Source organism: Cyprinodon variegatus, unplaced genomic scaffold, assembly GCF_000732505.1.
Source record: "Cyprinodon variegatus isolate N-32 unplaced genomic scaffold, C_variegatus-1.0 Scaffold6, whole genome shotgun sequence".
In the NCBI taxonomy this organism is placed as follows: domain Eukaryota; kingdom Metazoa; phylum Chordata; class Actinopteri; order Cyprinodontiformes; family Cyprinodontidae; genus Cyprinodon; species Cyprinodon variegatus.
In genome coordinates this window covers 741,814-765,516 of record NW_015150459.1, presented here as the reverse complement: position 1 = coordinate 765,516, position 23,703 = coordinate 741,814, and the positions used below count along the sequence as shown (strand labels likewise).

Here is a 23,703-nt window from a genome sequence, read left to right as displayed (position 1 = left end):
ATATTAAATAAAACAATTATCTGGAAAGTTTTTTGTTTTTACTAAATTTAGGTTGTCTAATATAACAGTATTTGACCTAAAAATTTATTTCTGACAAAAAAAAGCTAAAAAGTGGTACTTTGGTTCAACTAGAAAATGTGACTGTCTCAAGTCATCTTTCTCTTGCCAAAATCTTGTCCCACAATGCTCTGCCAAACAATAACATTGCAATTACTGCAAATCATACAGTGCTGACCCAACCACGTCGAGAGGAAGTTTGAAACTGAAATGACTATATTTATTTCTATATCATCATGACTGGAAGACATTTTTAGCCTATGTTTCTTTTCCTTTTGGAAAAAAAAATAAAAAATACTACCATACATTAGTGCTTGACATCTGGTTTGCATTGGCGAAACTATGCAGTTAACTCTTGTGTGCCAGTGGAGAGTAACTGCTTTCAGAATGAAAGGAAGGATGTCCTTTTTTCCTGTGCTGATATTTGCCAGCTGATGTTTAAATGGCAGGATACATTTTGGTAAAAAGTAAATCTTCTTGGCTAAGAAAACGATAACTTTAATAATAATCTGTCAGTCTGAGTTGAGTTAGTCATTAATTATTCTTGTTTAAACATAACCATCATTCTAAAGTACCCTATTACCGCAAAGTTTCCCATGGCAGACCTTGGTGATTTGTTGTCACCTTTCTGCTATCTTCAAATCCTCCCAGCTATACCAGCCCTGTCATCCAGAGTAGAAGGAATCCTTTTGAAATATGAAGCCATGCATTTTAACAAGAGCACCAACTTCCTTCTCATCACCTGCTTTGTTTTGCTACAAACCATTCTTTGGACAAAACAGTGAAAATATATGAACTTTTAAAAAAGATCCTCTCAACAAGTCCTGCCTCCTTTGAGATCTTAGCTGAGGGAAAAGTATGATAAGTGAGGTCAGAATACTTTCCTCGGCATTTTTGTAACTATTTTGCAAGCCATGAGGCAGCCTGCTGTGCTTATAAGACCACCCTCTATACTGATGCAATACCCTCTATGGCAAAACAGGAAAACATATTTTTTTTCCTCTCTAAATGCTTTTGCTTTATTGCCAGGCGCACTCAGCAAATATATCATTAGGTCAATTGTTACATCTTATAAAGCTGGGTTCACTAAACTCTCTGATGCCACAAAATATTTAAGGGCCAATTTTGGAAAACTCCCTGTATTTACACATTCTTGGATTTGAGGCACGTGCCTTTGATAAACTGCTGTGGGTTTTTAAGACCACAGAAGTCTGAAGACATAAGAGCTGGAGAATGCTTTGACCTAGCTCTTCATGCTTAATGAGAGGAAATTTATTTCTTTCCAAGAAAGTTACTTTTATTCTCACATTATGCTATGTTTACATCATTCTTGTGCTGATGACCCAATCATTTGGTCAGAAATGGGAATTAGCCAACTTTCCCCTTAACCAATCTACAACAAATTAATTAACAAAGGAAGTTCACGCATTTAAACATATTAGACGACAGCATTAAGTTTTATATATTCATTTATTTTATACTTAATATAAAATAATAAAATCATACATGTAACATTGTGTCCATTGATGTTCTATGCTAATGAAGCTAACCCAGCTTAAATTCTCTGATTTATTCAGTCTAATAAACTTAGCTTAAGTAGCAAATATAGTGGATGGCATTTTGCCCAGTTTGTTACTTTAGCCGCTGAATGGTGTGGACTGTCCACCCATTAGTTTATTCTCATACATATATTAGATGAAAGGTGGGAATTTAGGACAAAATAGCAAGGTGTGATTATGATACATTTAAAATTAAATGTATCTGTCAATTTTGTATACAGGATAAGCGTGTCAGATAATGGATGGATGGATGGACATTGTATACAAAAATCAAATGTGCCAAAAAAAACTAAATTCTGCAGAAACCTCACACAGAACTTTTATGCACTGCAAAAAAAAATCTAGAAATAAGTAAAAATGTATGAAATTAAGTGTATTTACCCTTCATTTGAGTAAGTAAATAAGATGATTTGCCAATGGAATTAGTATTTTTAGTCTTAAATAAGATAATTAGATAATATGCACTTGAAATAAGACAATGCAATTGTATGTTCTTATTTTAAATATAAACGGTCTTGCTTCATTGGCAGAGTGTCTCACTTACCTCTTTAATTCAAGAAAAAAATACTTATTTAGATTTCAATGTTTACAGCGCAGATGCATCATCAGGTGAATCCGATTAACCAAATGTGCTGCAGTAGTGAGGAAGTATCTCTATTTGGATACAGCAAATCAGTAAGGACTTTTTAGCAGAAGCAGAAGTTTGTCGGTGGTCACCATGATAACTGCTTTCAAAAAAAGCCAGCAGTAAAGCAGGATGTAGAAAAGGAAGCATGTATGCTTCTTTTTATAGTATATTGAGCATCAGAACTATGTAAGGACTGGTTTGAAATTGTGATGGTATGTCAAACTTAAGCAAAAACTGTTTCAATGTATAATAATTATTATAGCATTCATTTGAAATGTCTGAAATAAAAAATCTACAACGTTTTATCATTAGCATTCATATGAGAATAAACTCTAGAGTAAGGATTTTTTTCTACTTAATTTTATTTTTAATGACTGTATCGGTATCGTTATTACCGTATATTTTTGTGTACTTTCTGTAAAACACCTTGTTACCATCTTATCTTTGAAGTAAAAATACACATTTACTTACTTAACTATAGTCATAAGCCCTATTCACACTGGATTGGTGAATTTATTGGATGATCAGGTGTTCCTGCTAATTATTTCAACATTTGTGACGAGGAACAAGTCCACCAGGGGCAGTTTTGAGTTAGTATAAGCGTCTCAATGATGCCAAAGTTAAGAACAAATGGAAAATAATTAAAGAATGTGACACTCTCCACACTATTTTAAAAGACAAACTGGCCTCAAAATTTTCTTAGATTCACCCTACAGCCAACTGGATGGAAACAAAAGCTGTTCATTTGAATATATTTGTATATCATACCTCCCCAGCAATACTTGTCAACAGATGCTTAATGTACGTAAAGTACTTTACAGTGCTGCAAAGCAGGCAGCCGTGCTTACCACTGCACCACTGTGCAGCACAGTTAAACATATCTATGGATATCTTTATTAAATAACAGCTATACATGGATTGGGGTTGGCCATGTACAGCCAATATAAGCCAAATTAAACATTTTCATATGTAAATATAAAAACATTGTGTAAAACATTTGGGGAGACTTTTTGGACCAACTAAAAGGTAATTTCCAGGATGTGAGGTTGAATTTTCCCTTCCCTTACTTGTCTCTATGGATAAAAGTAAACAGTGGCCACATCACGGAGGACTTTAAACCTTTGGCAGCGATGCTCAGCTCTAATTTTATGATCCTTGCTCTTAACTTCCCAGCCTAGGATTTTATCCATTGTGGAAATATGTGACACTTTTTTTTACACCATGTGAATTCAAATAGGGAAAATGAGTTTTTAATATGCTAGAAATTCTGGAGGATTGAATTAATAAACTGTAAATAAGATAATTTCTACCATACACAGGAACAAGATTAGCATGGATATCTCCATGCTTCTTCACCAATACTAGAAATCACTGATATCACAAACAATTACATTAAAAAAATCTTCTTGAACAAAAAAAGCACTAAAAGCATACAGAGGTTGGCTGTGGACAGGCCGCTAAGAAAAATCCTTCAAGCCATTTTCCTGATAAAAACTTTGAGTCGTAATTCTTTAAACTGTTAAAGTAAAACAAAGCAGGTTCATATTCCTTTGGGCAATGACCTGGTCCATCCATATGAGGTTAAAAACAATGTCCAAGAGATTATGAATTCACTTTGCACTTCTTCCTGTTACTCCAAACAGTCCTGTTTCTGGAACTACTCAAAAAGACGGTCGCTCATACACTTGCAAGTACACAGTTACATTGAAAAGCAGCCTTATTATGTCTTAACACACAGACACAACCCTGCCCAGGGTCTAAATCAGTGTGAAACGGACACACCTGCAGGAGCTGCAAGTCGACAAACATCTCCAACATGATGCCTGAACATACTAACTTAATAAAATATAGAGAGCAGGGGATCGAGGAATTGAACTATAACTATACAATGCAACCAAATTAATCAGAATCAGAAATACTTTAATAATCCCAGAGGGAAATTACTTTGTCAAGTAAGGGGCTTCAGCAAAACATAATGCAAAGGACATACAGTGAGCAACTGTGAACATAAATTTAGACTCTGACTCTTTTGTGGGGACTTCCCTTAAAATGTAATTGCTTTTAATTGCAAAGTTCCTCGGCCTTTCTAATCGCATAAAAATATCCTGATAGATACTGATACTGATAAAAGACATTTATTTGGTTTATTCCGAAGAAGTTGAGAAAGAGTGAGATTTAGGCAAAAAGATGGAATATTTAATAAAGTTAAGCAAGTCTTTGATTTTATGTCATGTAACTTGAAGAATTTGGAATTGGTTGGTTATGTTAAGGAAGCAAAGCAGCTCAGAAGCCATGTGAAGGCTGCTGCTTTTATTTTGAACAGGCTAATTAAATGTCTACAAATGCTTTGGTTTAACCTTAGGTTGCCCTGGCATACCCGGCAACCAGCTGGCAAACAGCATCTAAGAAGAGGGTTGGAGTGCGCTACTTACTGCTGTAAGGAGTTAAAAGTTGTAGCTATCATTTTTAATTTACTCAAAGATGATTGGGTGTTTAAATTTCATTTTCATTCATGCTCTACAAAACAAACTTAAACTCTCCACTGAGATTTTGGCATACAGAATGATAAAACATATAAAGTAGTTTTACAAAGGAGCATATCTCTTGTCACCCAATTTCAAGGTAAAGAGATGGACTCTTTTTTTCCCACCTTCCAGGTCCTTGTTTGTTTTCACCTAAAAAAAAAAATGTTACTGATATATGAGTCAAATTCACTTTGGATCTAGCAGTACATTTTTGTGAAGTGGGAAGCAAATGCATTCAAATGATTACCTAAAAATCCAAGTGCTTTGTACAACAGTGAAAATAGCGACCAAAAAAGGTTTGTTTCGTCGCCAAATACTGCGTGCCTAGATCAGGGCTGTCAGGCTGCAGTGAGCTCACTTTAAAGGGGTTCATAAATCATGCTGCACCGACTTCAGCCTGCTGACAGTATATGATTACCAAAACTACCTTGTCTTTTCTAGTTTTAGAGAAATTGATTTGTATTATTTGTGTTTTAGGCTTTAGTACCCATCAATGAAGCCAAGACAAAAGCTTGTGTAAGGATATTCCGTTGTCCATGTTATTTAGAGAGCATGTCATGTTAAATCTGACAGAACTCTGCATTTAAGAGTAAGGTGAAAATTTACATGCATTGTATTAAAAAAAGTTTATTATTAATACAAAAATAATGTGTCTTAGTAACATAATAAATATCTTAGCAGCTTAGGATAGTCTTAAGAAAAGCCTCAAGTTCATAAATGATGCACTTACTTCCTTGACTTTGCACAAAGAGAACGGCAATCCTTTAGGCCCTTATCTTAGTGTCACACCCTGGGATCTCTTTATCATGCACTCATGCAAAACACCATTCATCTTCCCCAACCTAATTCATTACCAGTGATAAAATGCAGTCCCATCTGCCTATGTTAAATGGAGAGACAAAAAGAGAACAGGTGCTTGGCTAAATACTGATAGCATGGCTGAATTTCCCTGCTTTCTACTTGAGACCGGTCTACATCTTCCAAACTATCAACTACAAATCTTTCCCAACCTTCACATTAACCCGTTTCCTTTTTCCTATCTGAGTGAATTCTGTGTTGCGTAGATTTGGGAAAAATGGCCAACAAAACTGAGAAGTAAATGTAAAGAGTAGCTTACAGAGGCTACAAGGTGGGTGTAACTAAATATGCTTAAGTAGAAGATCCAAAGATGCAAGAACGGGATGGGTTTTTTTAAAAGTGTACATTATGCTAAATTAAAGTTGTTCATTTCCATTCCTTTCTTGCTTTCCGTGTTAAATTACATAAGAAAATTCTAATATTCACAACATTAAATGTCATTTCAAGGAGTTGTTTGAATTAATGATTCAAATCCTCATGTTTTTCCTTGCCTAACAAATTTAGATTTTAGCAACAAATATCAAGTGCCGGACCTTCTATTAGCAGGTACACATATTCAGACATATCACCATTTTATTGTTATCTCCAGTCACTAATCCATTATGCAGGTGCACAGCAAGCCTAGCTCTAAACAGATGGATTTACCACCAACTCCTCACAATACCCAAAACATACCAAATGAAGGTAGGTTTATAATGGTTTAATAAAACATTGGTGTTCCATGGATGCAGCCCATCAAGAAACATCCACTTGAAAGCGAAACTTAAGGTGGGGGCACCTAAGGTGTGGTGTATGTCCTTAGGTGGCTGTTTTCTAAACATGCCCCAATAAATATAGTCATTTGTTTTTCATTTTGGTTTTATGCATACATATTGTCTGCGGTCCTGCTTTATTGTTTGTGCCAGCCTGTGCAGACGTTTTTTCTCTCCACTAATATTATTCTACTATTTTAGTTCAAATATGTCTACAAGCGCAAACTATCTCTCCTTCATCTGTCATTAAACCAATGCCTTCTTGGTGGTCATAAAACCCGAATATATTTTTCCGTACCACTTTGCACCTAATTTTCTTGCCAGCTTACAAAACTTAAATGTAACAACTTTTCCGGTAATCAATATCAGGTTTGATATATTGCTTTGTATTATTAATAGTCTAACTGTATTACAGAAAAAAACTGAATATTTTGAGTTGATGGTTTGAGAGGCCAAGACAACTGACCCAGTTATCCCCACCCTGCTGCCACCTGTATATGGACCATTATAACAAACCTAAGGCCTGATGTGTGGTCTGTGACTCAAAGAACAGCATCCGATCATCTAATCTAAGAGCTAGAATTAACCTGGAATACGTCAAAGCTAATAGAGCTGAACCTAACAGCTAAAGTTTGCACATAAAGAAACGCCTCTAAGAAGGGATTCACCAAGTATTACTTGTGCTGATTCACCCTCTCTGGTATCAAATTCAAGGTGATTCATTCCGGGATGTGTTGGCAGTTTGGTCAATTACTTAAAGCACAAATCAGGCTAGGATTCATCTGGGCTAAGAGTCAGGAGTAATTCATGACTATGATTCCCTTATTCACCAGTGTACCAATCAATGGCTGATTTGTTCACACCTTCAGGTTGTGCTGTGGCCTAACTGGATCGTACCCTTGTTCATGTAGTGCGCGAATCACACTGAGAGTGGTTTTGTTCAGCTATTCACATAAAACACCAAAGAACCGAAATAGGACAAACAAGATAGGAGATAGATAATACAACCAATTATGTATTTTTTTTATCATATTTTATCTTATTTTTCTATCAATCTTCTACTGCTTCATCCGTCAGGGTTATAATGGTGTTGTTTTTTTTTCTTTTTTCTTTTTATTTAGGGCATAGAGCTTTGAATTCTGATGCTCTGAATTTGAACCCCACTCCCATAGACTGCCACTCTAGGTCCCTGAGCAAGACCCTTAACCCCACACTGCTCCCAAAGGGGATGGGTTAATTGGAGAGGTAAATTTATCCAATGTGAGATCAATAAAGTTCAATAAGAAAAAAAAAAAATTATGTAGTCTGGCAAATGTTTACCTTAGACTGTGGACATCATTGCTAGGCTTGCATTTGGATGTGTGACATCACCCTGAAGCTACGTATTGATCTGTTTAAAAGCAAACAGAATTTTTGTTTATGTAAAACTCATCATAGAGTCATTTTTCTTAATCTGGGCTGACAGACTTACAGTTGCCAGAATTTCTAAACGAAGTGAGGCGAGACCCAGAATTGTTCATCAGATATGTATCACCTGTTTAAGCTTTTAGGGAGCATTAAAGTCTTTTAAAAGTCTAGCGCATAATTTTAACTAAAAAAAACTGAATTGCAGTTGCATTAATTGAGCGATTCAGTAAGTGACTCATTTGAACAAATCATTTCAATGTACTGATTCAGTTCCCTTTACTTTCAACTGCTGTTTCCATCACTATAATGAATCAAATCCGATCTAATGCTACAACATTTTTGCTGCATTATTTTTCCGCAATCATTAAACTTTTAACAGTTTCCATTTACTGGTGTTGAGAAAGCATGAAAAACAATAAGAAAGGGGGTGTTGAGGGAGGCTAAATATTTTTAAAGTGAAGTCATAGTGCTTTTGTCATTTGCCCTCTGCAATGCTTTCCATTCATCTAACATCTATTGCTAATAATGGATGCTGCTCTTTTCATGTTTAAGTGTGTTTAAGCCCATTAGAGTAAATGACAGAATTGCAAACGCATGTTGGACCTGAGGATAAAGTGAGAAGAAACAGCTTAAATGCATCTGTCAGACTTATGAGAAGCATGCTTGAGAGGCATTCAGAGAGATAGGAAAGTGCACAATTGTAGGTATACCTCAGGAACATAATAAGATATTTGTATAAAAAAAAAAGCGTATGACTTTTCCAAACCAAGGATAATGACCACATTAGAACTGGAAGAACTGATTCATCCAGAATAAAGTGTGTGAGTGTTGTAGCACAGCACGTGTGAACGATAATGGAGAAGAGACAGAAAGATAGGTCAGGGAGGGTAAAATGACCTTTAGTTGGCTCCTCTATGTTTATAAGTATCCTTACCTGCTTAACTTCCACCTCAGCTGCTCCATAATGTCATCTGAGCAACACTCACAAAAGGATTCTTTGTTGGATCCTTTTGCTGCCATGCTCTTGACTTTTCCCTTTCTCCTGTCTGATTCTTTTTTTGCCGCCCATGCTCCATATCCTGTTCTCCTTATGTCATGCTTTAACGTTTTCCCTTTGGTTTCCATTAAAATCGTTCAACAGTTAATGGGCCAGGAAAAATGACTACACATTTTGTCAGCCCGTGGAGATCTTATTCTATTTGTCTATTAAATAAAACTTTACCCAACGGGGGGGACATTTTTAATTAAAAAAGTTTTTGAACCTTTTGAAATCAGATATTGGATTGCATCAGAAAAACTGGTTCCGTGTTTATCTTAGCTCAGTAGGATTGACTGACATCAAACTCTTTGTCAGGCAGAAATTAAACTGCTTTGCTACTTCAGACCTATCTTACTTAGGGGAGTATGGCACGGCTGATATAAGATGCCTCAACATGTGGATGTTGGCAAGTTCTACATAGTAGGTAAGATTTAAGCATATCTATAGCAACAAACATAGAGAATATATAACCTGTATGAATTTACCGGTATGCATCATGTGTTTAGGCATTCACCTTTTCAACTACTAAACAGGTATACTTGTAAACTGTTTGAGGTGTTATATCAGTTTCTCTTCACCACGGCAGAATAAACTATCTCTAACTAGTCCCTGTCATACCTCAGCCTGACAACTCTCCCATGCAGGAGCTGACGTCCTTTTATAGACTCAAGACAGACACTTTTTGCCATTTATGGCTCCTCTAAGCATGACTCAAGGGCGGGTCAGCATCCAAGGTGGGAGAAGACAGAGAGGCAAAGAAGGACAAGACAGATCCTGTCAACTTTATACTCCTTCTCACTGAACCTTTGGCAGCTTTAAAAAGAAGAGTGCCAAAGTGTATCTCAGTAGTGCCAAGTGCTGTCTCCTGTGTATGTTTTGAAAAGCACCCAACTGTCATATACAGTTCAATTAAGTAAGTGGCATAAATCCTCACCTTGGTGTATCTAGCAACTCTGGCTTGCCTGAGCCTGCCTCAGCTGTGGAGGCTATTGTTTCTCTCTTAGAGCTGAAGAGACGAAAGTGAGAGGCCACAGCTTGCAAAATGTGTATGCTTGTAAATACAAGTGAGCAAAAAGACATAAAAGACAGATGATGGAGAGAGATAGCGTAATGCATTCTGGGTAAGGAGTTACATTCTTGATCACTTGCTAGTTTCATCATGCACAGCAGGCATTTTTACTGTGTTTACTTCAAATAAGGGGAATGCTCTCTCCAGCAGCTGCACTGCAAATAAACACTACTGCACTTATCACAGAAAGGCTAATGGTCTTATAATCTGAACAAGTAACAGCTTTTCACAAGCTCCAATAAGTCGGGTCCTTGTGGTGCCTCACTAGAAGACAGTTGTGCAACAGGCAACATATTTATGCAGATTGAGATAATAGTGTAAACAGGCTTAATACCAAACTCCTTAACAGCGCTTCCTGTGCTGTAATGTCATGGTCTGAGTTCATTCTTTGCACATGTGGAATCCAGCTCTATTAAGTACTATGGAATCAGGTCTGTGCCAGTGCAGTTGTGGTAAACTGAAGTTACAAGCCATATAAAACTGAGTAATCCCAACAGCGGGAGGTCCAGGTGGGGATATATGATGGACTAAACAGTGCATGGATATGAAAGTCTTTATCTAATTATCTAATGCATGTAAGAGGAAAGTTCTGCAGAAATGTGGATGGGGATAAATAGCTCGTTAACAGCCTATTCAGAAAAGTTACAATACACTGAAAAAGTGGCATTTTTAGCTTTAGGCAGTGTTGCTTTATTTGATGCCTGGTGTGTAACTGCTTACATAAAGACTGAACCACTGATGCTTTGAGTTATTGGATAATTCATTCATCTTATAGTGTTGCTTCCATAGAAACAAAAACCTTTAGTCATATTTGTTTAGTCTAGAGCTTTGCATACACCAAACAGGGCATATAAGGTTACGATGAGCTTGTGTTGTGATCATAAAAAATCTAAAAACTGACACACATTTATGCTTCTTAAAACTTATTTAACTTATATTACAAAACCAAAGTTAAACGCTTCTTATTTTCAACATTGTCATATGATATGGTTTCACCACAGTTTTCAGTTTTTCCATCATCACTATCCATCTTTCACACAGCCACTGGAAGCAGAACTTTATTTTAATCCAACAGGAGACGACCGGGAGATGAGGATTTTACCACGCTATGGTCTTGGTGGTCCTTATGAGAAATGGGTTCTTCTTTCAGGCAAAGCAATACAGCTTTTGCTCACTGTGGGGAGTGAAAATCGACCATAACTGAAAGTTTCAAATAATTTAAAATCAGACAACTAGATGTCTGAAATCTATATAAGTATAAGAACTTGTGGCCTATTTTTTATTTTCATATGTAATAATTGCTCAAAGTTTTAAAGCTCTCTTCAGTAAACAATTATAAAAAAGTAACATATCTCCTATTGGCTTTACATCACAGTATGGTTATGTTTTACCTCAAATCTGCATCTCGTTGGTTAATTAGTCTGTGATGTAAGCAATGTTATTATCCATTACTGATATTTCTGTCAGGGGTGATAGCTAAGATTTGACCATAATATATTTCCCTATTCATTTGACATCCTGAAAGAAAACGGTAGCACCCGGACCCAAAACAGCCTTTTCTCTCTTTACTAAGGCTCAAGTCGCACAGTGAATGGGCTCAAAAGCATAAGCAATGGGATTTAGACGCTGTGGTATCCTTTCAGCTTCGTCTTCCATCCTACCAAATTGTTAAATTTTTTACTGTTGTGATGTAACGCCGGTATATCTAATGCACTACATTGCTAGCTGAAGCATCAACCAATTTGTGACTTCACCGTTTGGAGTACTGCAACATGGCAGCGCCTTTACCAAAAAAATCTAAATCAATGCTTCGTTTTTTTCTCTTATGTTTACATAACAATAGTTTTTCACATATGTAATATAAATACTGATAATAGTAAGACACAATCTCATGAATTAAGTTAGTTGACCGTATCATTTCCACTTTAAGCTCCTAAAAGCCATGCTTTGTGCAGTGCTTAACAGTCATAGTTCAGTCATTATGATCATTACAGGCAATATTGTATGCCTTGTTGCTATATATAGCTTGGAACCATATGAAGTAGTAGTAATCGGACTATAACGTTTATGGACTGTTGCATACTTCTATAGAAATGGTTTTCTCAGAAATTGTGTAAAATATCAGGGGTTTAAAAAAAATGTAATAAATGAAAAACCTAAAATTAGACCAATTAATCCAAAGATTTACCTAAATAGTTGGATTCAAAGCAATTAGGGCTGGGCGATATGGCCTCAAAATAAAATCTCTGATTGTTTTTTGTTTTTTGTTTTTTCCCAATTCAATTCACGATTTTTTTTCTGATTTAAGAACAAACTTCTTATTCACCTGTAGTTATGATGTCGTTTGCTGTTTAGTGTGACGCCGTCGCAACCACACTGCAACTTGAGAGTAAAGCTTTTCAGTTATGTTTTTCAATTAAAATTATATTTATTTCAATTCATTCATTACAGTCCTTGTAATTAACTTGATTTTATTAATTTAATCAAGTCCCACCACTAAAATATACATCTTAACTATGATTTTACATGTTTCTGATTCTTCTTTATGCATCTTCCACAAGTTCTGCCCTCTTAGAAAAAATAAAATGCATTCATTCATTATCGTTTTTGTTTAATCTAATTACTATAATGATTAGGAGTTCAGAAATATACTTTAAGTAAAAAAAATGTATTTAAAGATAATCTTAGTAGTTTTACCATAAACACATTTATTGGGCAGAATTTGGCCTGTTTTATTTACAGCTCTTAAGAGATTAGCATAAGCAAAGCTGATATCAGCTTCTTAATTACTCGAGCTGCTCGGCAGCTAGCCTGCAATTTATTGCTGAACAGACATCCCACTCTAAACATCTCATATCTTTTAGCTTCTGTGTCACAACTGTCCAACAGTTCTATATTTAGTTTGCAGTTTGACTATGATAATAATCCCAGTTCAGCTCGTATTTAAAGTTTAGTGAACTGGCAAAGACGAAAGCATGTGGCAGTGTAATAGTGACATACTACTGACAGCCAGCATAATTACAGGTCAGGGCTGGAGAGATTCCTCTTATAGCAACATGATCCAAGTTCTGATTTATCTTTTATACCACACAGAAAATGTGGCATTACCTCATAAACTAAAGGGCCTGATTTTTTACTTTGTCATCATTCTAAGCAGAAAAAAGACAAAGCAGAGTAGGACACCCTCTCTTTATCCCTGATGTACCTTGAATTTCCATCATTATATTTTCCATTTAATGGTTTAGACATCTTAACGTAACAATTATTTTTATGATTTGGAAAACACGCTGTATGAAGCTGTATGTTGAATAAAACCACAGCCGTTTGTCTGTTTCTGTTTTTTTTCTTCGTGCGTTTTCAGTTGTGCCTTCCTAGAAACAAACTATTTTCCCAGGATAACATCTTTTACTGGTGCCAGAACATCAAGTTAATCATGACATCAACACAACCCTGAAACGATTTCCACACTTTTTTGTACCAGGTTTGTTTATCCCAGGGCAGAAGTGAACTGAGTCGTATGTGAATCTGAACAGGTTTTTCTGGGATCTCATTCAAATAAATAAAACAAGGCAGGGTTGGATGGAGAAGACTGTTAACTGGTGCAAGTTTGCATAACATTCCTTTCGTCAGGTCTCGTTAATTTCTGTGTACGCTGTAGACTTCTGTTGCACAGCCCTACCCTCCTCCCTTTAGGCGAGGGTGCAGGGGAGCAGTCAGGCCTGACTCACACATATCTGCGATGCACGGCCAAATGTGACGATACTTCCATGAATCTACACCATTTCTGCACCCACACTACATCTGTCACATGAGAGATGTCTCAGAGAGCATATGTTTTATCAGCCCATGGTGAATGAAATATAACAAATCCAACATAGTGAGGGTCTAAAAGCCTCATTCTTTCATGGCATGTAATTAGTCAGTGTTAAACAACTGTAGTTACGAGGCATCTGCAATTTGGTCTCACAATTTGGTATTTCCTCTAAAACAGAATTTCCTTTGAGTGTAGCAGGTAAGTGCTAGGTATACAACTGTAATTGTATCCCTAGAGAAATGTAATTACCCCATTAGCAGGGGAGTTGGTTACTATTCACACTATTTAGTAGACTATATCAAGTTTATGCTCTTTTTCTCTCAAATCTGGCACTGACCGAGCACTGTGGAGGAGGCGGATAAGCAAGTGAGACGAGATGACTGGGTTGTGTACATGTGTGTGTATGGCGGGAGGGGGGCATTACCTCCCACAGGGGCCCTGACTCAAGGGATCGAATTTCAGACGTTTACCAACAAAGCCTCCAAGAAGGAAGTCTCGAGACCCTCACAACGACATCGCAGCACCTGGCGATCCCCACACAGGAAATCTGAGGTCACTTCCCCCCTTTCAGGGAATGCAGACATGCTACTCCTTCCAGCCACGTGCCCCCACATCCTACAGAGGAGGTAACTCGCCAACACAATACAAAAGAAATGCACATGTTGTTTATCTAGTTTTATTCTGCTAACACCAAATTCTGTGTCCTTACTAGGAATTTATTGTTGCTGAGAGTGGCTTTCATTTTAAAAGTTGACCGGACTTCATAAAGGAAGTGCTAAATAAGGACACTGTTGAAGGAAGTGCGGATTAGGAAGACTCGCATCATCGAAATTTGATGACAAATGCTTGTACTAACTTTTCATTAAGCAAGTCCAAGCAATGTCCTGCTGTGAGCATTAAACATAGCAAAATCTCTGGCACTAAGAAGCACAAAGTCTTCAGTACTTAAAAATAGAAATAAAATGGAACCCAATGCCCTCAGAAACACCACTTAGTAATGGTCAGCTTCACAATGTCAAAGAGAACTACTTTAACATAAATCTAAATAGTTTTCCCAAAGCACCTGCAAACACTTGACCGCTGATTTCTCCATCATTATCATTGGCCTGCTTTCAAATGGTGCCAACACATAAAAACCAGCCACAACCAGTCCGGGTCGTTTAAGCTGCAGTCCCAATGCAATTCGGAACTGGCAGGGGTCCAACCACCGTGCGGGGGCAAACCTTTGGAAAACACTGAGCCCTCTGAAGAATGTAGCTAGGGTCAGTGAGATGGAGAGGGAGAGGAAGAGGAAAAAAGGCAAACAAACACATTATGTAGCCTGTGGGTTATACTGGGGCAAACTTCCCAGATGGGGCAGAGTAGCTGGCTTTGGGCTACTAGGGAATCATTTTTGCTTGCTACTGTGACAAATAGATTGTGTAAAAAAAAAAAAAAAAAAGCAAATCCCAACATGGTGTAAGCCAGGATTAAAGATATAGTATAAAGATGCTGGAAGGAGTTCTGCATTGTTGGTATTTTTGAGGCTGAGCTCAGGAACAGAATGGATTCTGTTATACCACAGGACTAAAAAACATTCATTATATCACGAGAGTTTGTACTGGGGCTTAACTATAGGTTTTTTTGTTGTTAATAATGGATGCTGGAGCATTTAATGGTTTCCAGTTCAATATCTAAAATGCTCAGACTTATCAAGCAGGATTTGGACAATATTACACTAATCAGAGATTTATTGAAACATAATTCGTAATTTCTGAAATGTTTAAAGCAAGCATTACCCACCCTGTTAAATCAGGGCAGTTAACATAACACTTAATAATACCAGCAGTCTTTAAATCTCAACAATTACTACACTTTAAGGTGTAGCATTGTGTTTTAACTAGATTCTATAGAGTTAATATCAATACTGTAACATGGCATAAGCTAGCCATTAATATCGTGTAGAATACATATTGAACTACATGTATCAGTCGTGTAAGCATCATGCAGAAAGTGTTTTCAAAAAGGAGGGACATTCAGTATATTTCTTCGAGCTTATTGGCTACCTGCCTCATATGTCAAGCTTTTAGCCAATCACAGCTGCAGTAGCAGATTAATGTGGTTCACATTTAGCGGGGTTACCTGATAAATCAAATCTGGTCAGGGGGGAACACCCAAACATCATCCACAAAGGCAAAAATGGCGTCCTTTTGCTCAAAATAGAAAGTATTCCAGCTACAACTGGTGCAGCCATGTTTGTTTTGCTTTAGTCTTTTGCCTTTGGTTGATGCATTGACATCATACAGGTCACTGCATTTCATTGGTCAGAAACATAACTGTATCAAGGCTCACACATCTGCTGGCTCCTGGCAAGATAATCAATAATGGCACCCTTACTTGAAGTGGACAAATATCGCATTACAGTGAGTTTGTAGAAAAGATAAGTATTCGCAGAGCAATAACTGGCTTAAAACTGGTCACATAAAACCCATAGGTTCTTAGTCTGTGTTACCATGCAAAATTACTTTTGGAGAGGCTGCAAGCTAGGTGGATTTGCCAGATCAGCCAATTAAGAATTTGCTCAAATGTTTTCCAAACAGCTGAACACACCATCTTTAATAAACAAATGTCAGTCTATAGGAAAATGAAAAATTCTGTTTATTTTTGGCAGAAATAGGGGAGATTTTATCTGATCTTATTACATCAGAGAGAATCAAACAGCATCACATACCGGTAGGAAAAAAATTTTGTGTAAGTGTAGACATTAAATACCCACTGATGGTGTCTTTTAGTCCAAGAATTTCCATCTCTGAACAGTTGTTTAAGTTACTGAAATCACTACAAATGTGGGCGTGTCTTATTAGCTGCTTCCCTTCTATTACTCTGAGGCTTTCTTTACTTTTCTACAGATTCACTACAGTATGACACCTGTCTACTACAGGTAAGGAGCTGTTGCACATCATAATTAACAAAACCATAGGTCAAAACACCCAAACCCTTAAAGTATCTATCCCTTATTTTGCTGTTGAATATTCTACACAGAAAGCACATTGACAGGGGTCTCTTATCCTTAAATGTTGGGTCGTTTTGTTCATCATAATTCCCTCAAAGTTCTTCCACTTAATCAAATACACGTATAGAGGCCCCTTGATGTAAACTGATAAATCAGCATAACCATCTTGCTCCCATTTCCATTCACTAATCCCAACTCTTGCAACAAGTGTGCAAAAACATGTCATCCCAATGATGACAACACTCTATGAGCCGCAGAGTATTGATGTACTGCCAGCACAGCTTCGCAGATGCAGCAGCAGAGACACACCCTTTGCAGACGCACACTGCCATACTCCACTTCCTCCTGCCAGAGAACAGACACGTTGAGCCTGAGGGATTTTGCTCTCTGAAGTTTTCGCTGACGACTCAGCTGGGAGCCTCGACAGTTTTTCCATAACCTTTAAAATTCAAATGGTAACTAAATCCAATAAGGAAAAGTTAATTGTTATAATGAGGAGGGACACGAGCAGAGGTCAAAGGTGAAGTGAGGGTAGGGTTTGTAAATACATTTCCCTTTTAAAAAACCTGATTTTAACTTGTTTTTTTTCCAAACTACACAATATTTATGTAACAAACACGGCCAACAATAATATTTACCTAAAAGCTGAAACGTTCTAAAAGAAAAAAGAATGATTATAATGATTTCCAAAGTATTGGTGAGTCTAAATCATCACATATATAACAGTAAAGCTTACCACCTGTTCCAGCACGTTTATCTCTGTGATGTCTCTAAAATCATAAGGACCTGAATGATTTTTAAAGCTTCCCAATTATGATGCACTCTTAGATACTGTTTAGCAATTACTTAAGGGTGGGAATCATTTTATTGATTTTAATATTGATACTTCATCAGTTTAAATAAACAACACTTCTATTGCTGTCAGTCTGAGACTTTTGTGAATAAAAAAAACCAAAGGTGAGTGGGTAGAATATGGATAAGGGGAAATTCATCAAGGAAAAAACGGCAAATTCAGGAAAAGGTTAAAGAAAAAGGAAAAGAGTGAGGAAAAAGTTGTGTCTGTCTGTCTTACCGGGGGCAATGTGTTGAGTCTGGCTTCCCAACGCGTCTGCTGCCAGGATCTGATCTGGGATCAGTTCGCTCCTCTGACGGTTTAGGAGCGTCGCTCTTCTCGCTGGAAAACTTTCTCCACTTCTAACTTCACTTCAAACCTCTGCGGCGAAGATGGATGCGGCTTGCCGGTTAATTTTGTCCTACTACTGAGGAAGTTGCTGGTGAGTCACAAGATCCCGCCTCCCAAAATACATTCCTCCCATCCCCTCCCCACCCAGCGACTTCAAACAAGCGCAGACAGAGAAGACCAGGCAGGAGGGGAGATTCTTTCAAGGTCTTTTGTGTCACTCAGAGTTTATTTAAGTCCGTGTTGAAAGTATCTTTGCATATATTTTGACAAATAAACGGAAGAGGATTAGGGCCACTGAAAATTTGCTTCAGTTTAATGTGGAAAAAAAGTCAGAATTCTCAGATTAAAGTCAGAATTCAGAGGAAAAAAGTCAGAATTCTGATTTTAAATTCAGAATTCTGAGGGGAAAAGTCTGAATTCTGAGATTAAAGTCAGAATTCAGAGGAAAAAAGTCAGAATTCTGATTTTAAATTCAGAATTCTGAGGGGAAAAGTCTGAATTCTGAGATTAAAGTCAGAATTCTGAGAAAAAAGTCAGAATTCTGAGATTAAAGTCAGAATTCTGAGAAAAAAGTCAGAATTCTAAGATTAAATTCAGAATTCTGAAATTAACGTCAGAATTCTGAGAAAAAAAGTCAGAATTCTGAGATTAACATCAGAATTCTGAGGGAAAAATTCAGAATTAGGGTCAGAATTCTGAGAATAAATTCAGAATTCTGAGATTAGGGTCAGAATTCTGAGATTAAAGTCAGAATTCTAAGAAAAAAGTCAGAATTCTAAGATTAGTCAGAATTCTGAGAAAAAAAGTCAAAATTCTTAGATTAAAGTCAGAATTCTGAGAAAAAAGTCAGAATTCTAAGATTAGTCAGAATTCTGAGATTAAAGTCAGAATTCTAAGAAAAAAGTCAGAATTCTAAGATTAGTCAGAATTCTGAGAAAAAAAGTCAAAATTCTTAGATTAAAGTCTCAGTATTCTGAGAAGAAAGTCAGAATTCTGTTTTTTTCCCATATTAAATTGAAATAAAATGGAAAAATCAGTTCACTTTTTTTCAGTGGCCCTAATCCTCTTCCGTACAAATAAGTAGCAATGGGTATGACAAAAGATAGTTTCAAATAACCGTGAAGGGTTTTCCTTAAAGGAAATACATCATCCCTCAAAATATGAACTTTTGTTGAAAGAGATTTAGTTTTGGAAAAAAAAAAAGTAAAATAGGCATATTTTTGTGTTTATTTAAAACCAAAAAGCGGCATGTGAAAAGTGGGGCAGAAGGTAATGGTTATTTTGCTGACCAATTTATTTTTTGACTGTTCAGATTAACTTTTTTTTTTTAGATCTAATGGCAAAAAATTTATAATTTAAACAAAAAGAGTTTAATCTTAAATGGACTATGTATATATATTCTGCACAGTTTTGTCCTATTACTGATTAGTGAATTACTTGATGATAATAAAAAAAAAAACTGATTTTGAGTGATCTAATTGATTGTTTCAGCCCTATTGGTAAAAGTTTATATTAACTCAATAAGCATATGGAAAATCTTTATATGTATTTTAACAGTAGAGTGTTTTTCTATAACTGTTGATTGTTGGTGTTCCATTTGTATTTTGCATCCTATATCTGCCTCTTTCTCCTTGGACCCCAGTCGGCCTTGGCAGATGGCTGCTCACACTAAGCCTGGTTCTGCTGGAGGCATCTTCCTGTTAAAAGGCAGTTTTTCCTCTCCACTACCGCTACAAGCATGCTTAGTGTGAGGGATTGCCTTTGAGACATTGATTCGATACAATCAACTGGTTTTCCTTAGACAGAAAACTTTGAATCAGTTTGACTGAATGATCTGGTTGAATTGCAAAGAGCCTTGAGATGACATGTGTTGTGAAATGGCGCTATGTAAATAAACTGGAATTGAAACTGAATCCTTCTCTCCTACCCACAACCCTCAACTCTCATCTTGTTGAAATTGAATTGTATTGTGTGCTCAGATATGATATGATGGACTAATGTTTCCTTTCTGTCATCTATAACCAGTTTCTATGACCCTTGACATAAAAAAGGAATTTCCTTCCACCTAATTGGGGCTTTCTGTGTATTTTTAACAGATGGTTGTGCTTGAAAATCTCAGAAGAACAACAGGCGAATCTGGCACCAAAAGCCATGTCACATTCAAAGTAATCTGAATCCCCTGCCTTCCACTTTCTGATACCTTGATGATGTGATTAAAAAGTAATAAAGTAACCAGATGCAACTGTCTTGAAGTACTGCTGGCTGAATGTTTACAATTAATCATTATTTATTTGTCAGGTAGCATCAAACACTTTTTTTTTTTTATCATAACCTCTTTAAAAAGCAGCACTGTTTATATTTAATATTTCCCTTTGCACTGATGCTGGTTTCACCAAACAGTACAATGCTGCCCTTGGAGATATGAACAATTTTGTTTTTTTCCTTTTTATAAATATGAATTGTGATTAATTGAATTTTGATTGGTTAAAAACTTTGAGCTTCAAAGTTGTTGTTTTTTCCGTGCTAATACTATTATTTCATTGGTCAGACAATGATGCTTTAAATAGCTTTACTCCATCCAGCCATGAATGACAGCTGTATAAGGCCTGTAAAGTTTCCACTTTTGGCCCTGATCTGACCATCTCTTTGCAAACGTTCTCCCGGCACTCCTGACAATTTTGGGAAACATTACAGCCAAGTGAATACTTGTGGACAGACTGAACAGCAGCCAAACCATAATATCACCTGCACTCAGTGACCTTTGCTGATCTGTGTATGTCCTAATAAGACTAGAACCGACTCAGAAAAACCCAGCCCAGTTATTGAATTTCACTTCCCCTTTTTAGTGTGTCCATGCCAGATGTTTCTTTTTTTCATGACTCAACAAGTGGGAGAGACATTTGCCTCAATGCAGCAGGCTGTTGCATGTCACTCAGAATTTTCATCTCTGATCATCTTAGTCATTAGTTACTCAGTTATACATTAAAGCATACTACTGCTGAAAGAAATCCTATCCTGTATGATAGGCTTGTTTGTTATTGTGTGTAAAAAACACATACAAAAAAAAAAAAAAAATAGGCCTAAAGATGCAAGATAATGCCTTTTTTTGTTTCAAATTTTACCACCAGCATTCCAAAAAGATAAAGACTTAAATCCACAATAAAAATTACAGGCTTACATTTAGCAAGCAAAACAACAGGAGAGATGAGAACAGTAAATCTGTTTAAGTTTATGCTCCAAGTTATTCATGTGAAAAAAGTTTAAATCTTTTATATGGGACAATTAACTCAAAATTTAATTGTTTTGTTTGTTGGTTTGGGAACTGTGTGGCATTGAATAGGATGGTTGCCTCCTTTGTCTTTTTTTTTCCTTTTTTTCCCCGGCGTGGAGTTGTAGAATGGAAAAACATTAAAGGGCGGAGAGGCAGTTGAGTTAGCAGTGACATATCCTGATTGCTTCAGAAAGGAGAGGAGGGGGATTTAGGGAAGGGCTCACAAGGTGACTCCTCAGAACTGGAGCAGGAATGAGAAAGTGGACACTAGAGTCCAGTAACTAAGCATCAATAGGAATGGACATTCTGTTGACGACAGTGGGCAAGGGTAAGTGTTAAAACTTAAGGAACACTGGACACACAAAAGAAGGGAGCCTGTTATCACTCAGGTGAGCAAACAAATCCTCTTTAAACTCCTCCTGGTGAGCCTCAACAAACTCCAGCTGTGAGGACACACCTGCTGGTCACACCCTGCAATAAGGAGAGGAATGGAGAGAATAATATATACCAACCAGCACTCAGCCCTCTAGGGATGTCCTGATCCGATTTTGGAACTTGTTTCAATTAAATATTGAAATGAACCGACCAACATCTAAAGCAGGGTCCCCCAACTTCCTGGGTACCGACTAACAACACTGAATGGGGTGGTCAGCGTTCATCTAAACTTCATGCATAATAAACATGTTTTCAAGATTTCTTTTCATTTCTAATTTTCTTTAGAAGTTTATTTAGAAATCTCTATAAATTATAAGTTGTGCTGTTTTCAGAAGCTGCAGAGGGTTCCTATGTAACCCATTGGTTATTGATAAATGGATCAATTGCTCTTAGACCCAATGGTGCATTTTTTTTTCCTTTTTTTTTTGCACTGTTTGAGTATATCACTTGATTAAGCCTATTCTAACAGTGACTATTACAAAATATGCTATGAAAGCATGTATGAGTTGTGCTGACATATGGGGTCAATATTGATATTCGTCAGTACTCAAAATACCCTAAATTTGTATTATTTATTATTTTCTACTTTGTATAACCAGGTAAAAAAAAGAAAAACTAATTTAGATTAAAATCTCTTTTTCAAAGTGGCTTGGCCAAGAGTGCAGCAACAACAGTTATAAAAGTAAAAGACAGAATCATACAACAATCATACACAACAACAGAAACATGAGATTGGAAATATATTATAAAATTTTAGGACTATAATGTTCTTCACGAGTTCTGTAATATCTATATAGTTAAACTCATAATTATTTATACCGTAAAGATTTTTTCAGATTCATCACAGTCAGATTTGTGTGCACAAACATGGAAATTGTTTTTTGTTGTCCATTGTTCATTCTGTAATCAACTGTCCAAACAAAAACCATGATGTTTGGAAGATACACTCAACGGGATAAAATAAGCACAAAATATATAAGAATGGCAATATGTACAAGTGTGTCTGTGCAGCTCTGAGGCTTTTCAATTGAGGCCTATTGAGGCCTTTCAAGCTCAAAAACTTAAAGCTTATCAATGGAGTGGAAACATGGTTTACTGTTCTACCGAAGGGTTTAAGTGTTGTATAGATTATAATATATTATATTAGTTTATAAAGGGTATACATAAGCATGTTTTAATTAATTATACAATCAAACCTGTCTTCATTACAGTCAAAGTAGAACTTTGTGACAAAATCTAAATACTATTGAAGGTGAATCTCATTAGATGCAACTGGGATTGATAATCTATAAATGTTGCTTGTATAGGTTTTTTGTTGCTTGGTTACATAAAAAACACTTAAATAATTGGAATTTTCTAACTAAAAACATGACAGTCAAAGCTTGTGACTTGTGTTTTTCATGGTCCTGTGACATCTAAGGGAATGTGATCTGCACTGCGCTGACCCCTTTACTCCCCACAACCCATTAATTATAAATTCTACTTTTACACTCCTAGGCGTGGTCCCATCAGGCTGTGTGCTACAAATTAGAGGATATATGTGCCAGTCAATTCATGGAGGTGGAGAGGGTACAACAACTTGTACACTGGATCTTTCTTTAAACAAAAGGTCAAGGGTAGCTGATCTTAAATGACTCTCTGATTCGCTTTCTGACAAACAAGTCACAATTTAATCTCAATTTAACAGAGTTACAGTGAGATTTGATTTAGTGGCACAATGTTAACATTAAATGCTTCTGAACATTTGTGTTTATGGAACACCTGAATGAAATTACCTCTAATGAGATTAGTTCTCTTGAGCACAAGACTAAGTTATACAGTTAAATGTTTCATTCCAATTATAGGATTATAACCTGATAGGTTATGGTGCTTCACCAATATGCACTATATGGGTGTTAACTTAAATAAAGTATTGTACTGATATTGATCCAAACCTGATTGGAATGATCAGTGGTTTGTTTGTAAAGAAGCTGTTTTTCAGGTTACTGCTGAAGAGCAACATGGCCGAATGGAAAAAGATGCCCCATTTATGAAGGTGAAACAACCCACTAAATAAAACAGTGGGAAGTGAGGCGACCTTATTTATCCCTCTAGATGACCATCCCCGGGCATGA

At 36.6% G+C, this 23,703-nt stretch overlaps 1 protein-coding gene across 2 annotated transcripts in view; it reads right to left on the bottom strand.

The window, feature by feature from the left end:
* fhl3 (four and a half LIM domains 3) overlaps window positions 1-17,957 on the bottom strand; it is a 35,902-nt gene extending 17,945 nt beyond the window's left edge. Inside the window, exon 1 of one of the 2 annotated variants that reach the window (XM_015375321.1) lies at window positions 17,773-17,957. The gene's annotated coding sequence lies outside the window, so the exon portion shown is untranslated. The remainder of the gene's footprint in view (window positions 1-17,772) is intronic. The other variant, XM_015375329.1, reaches the window with a different exon arrangement.
* Between the last annotated feature and the right edge of the window lie 5,746 nt (window positions 17,958-23,703).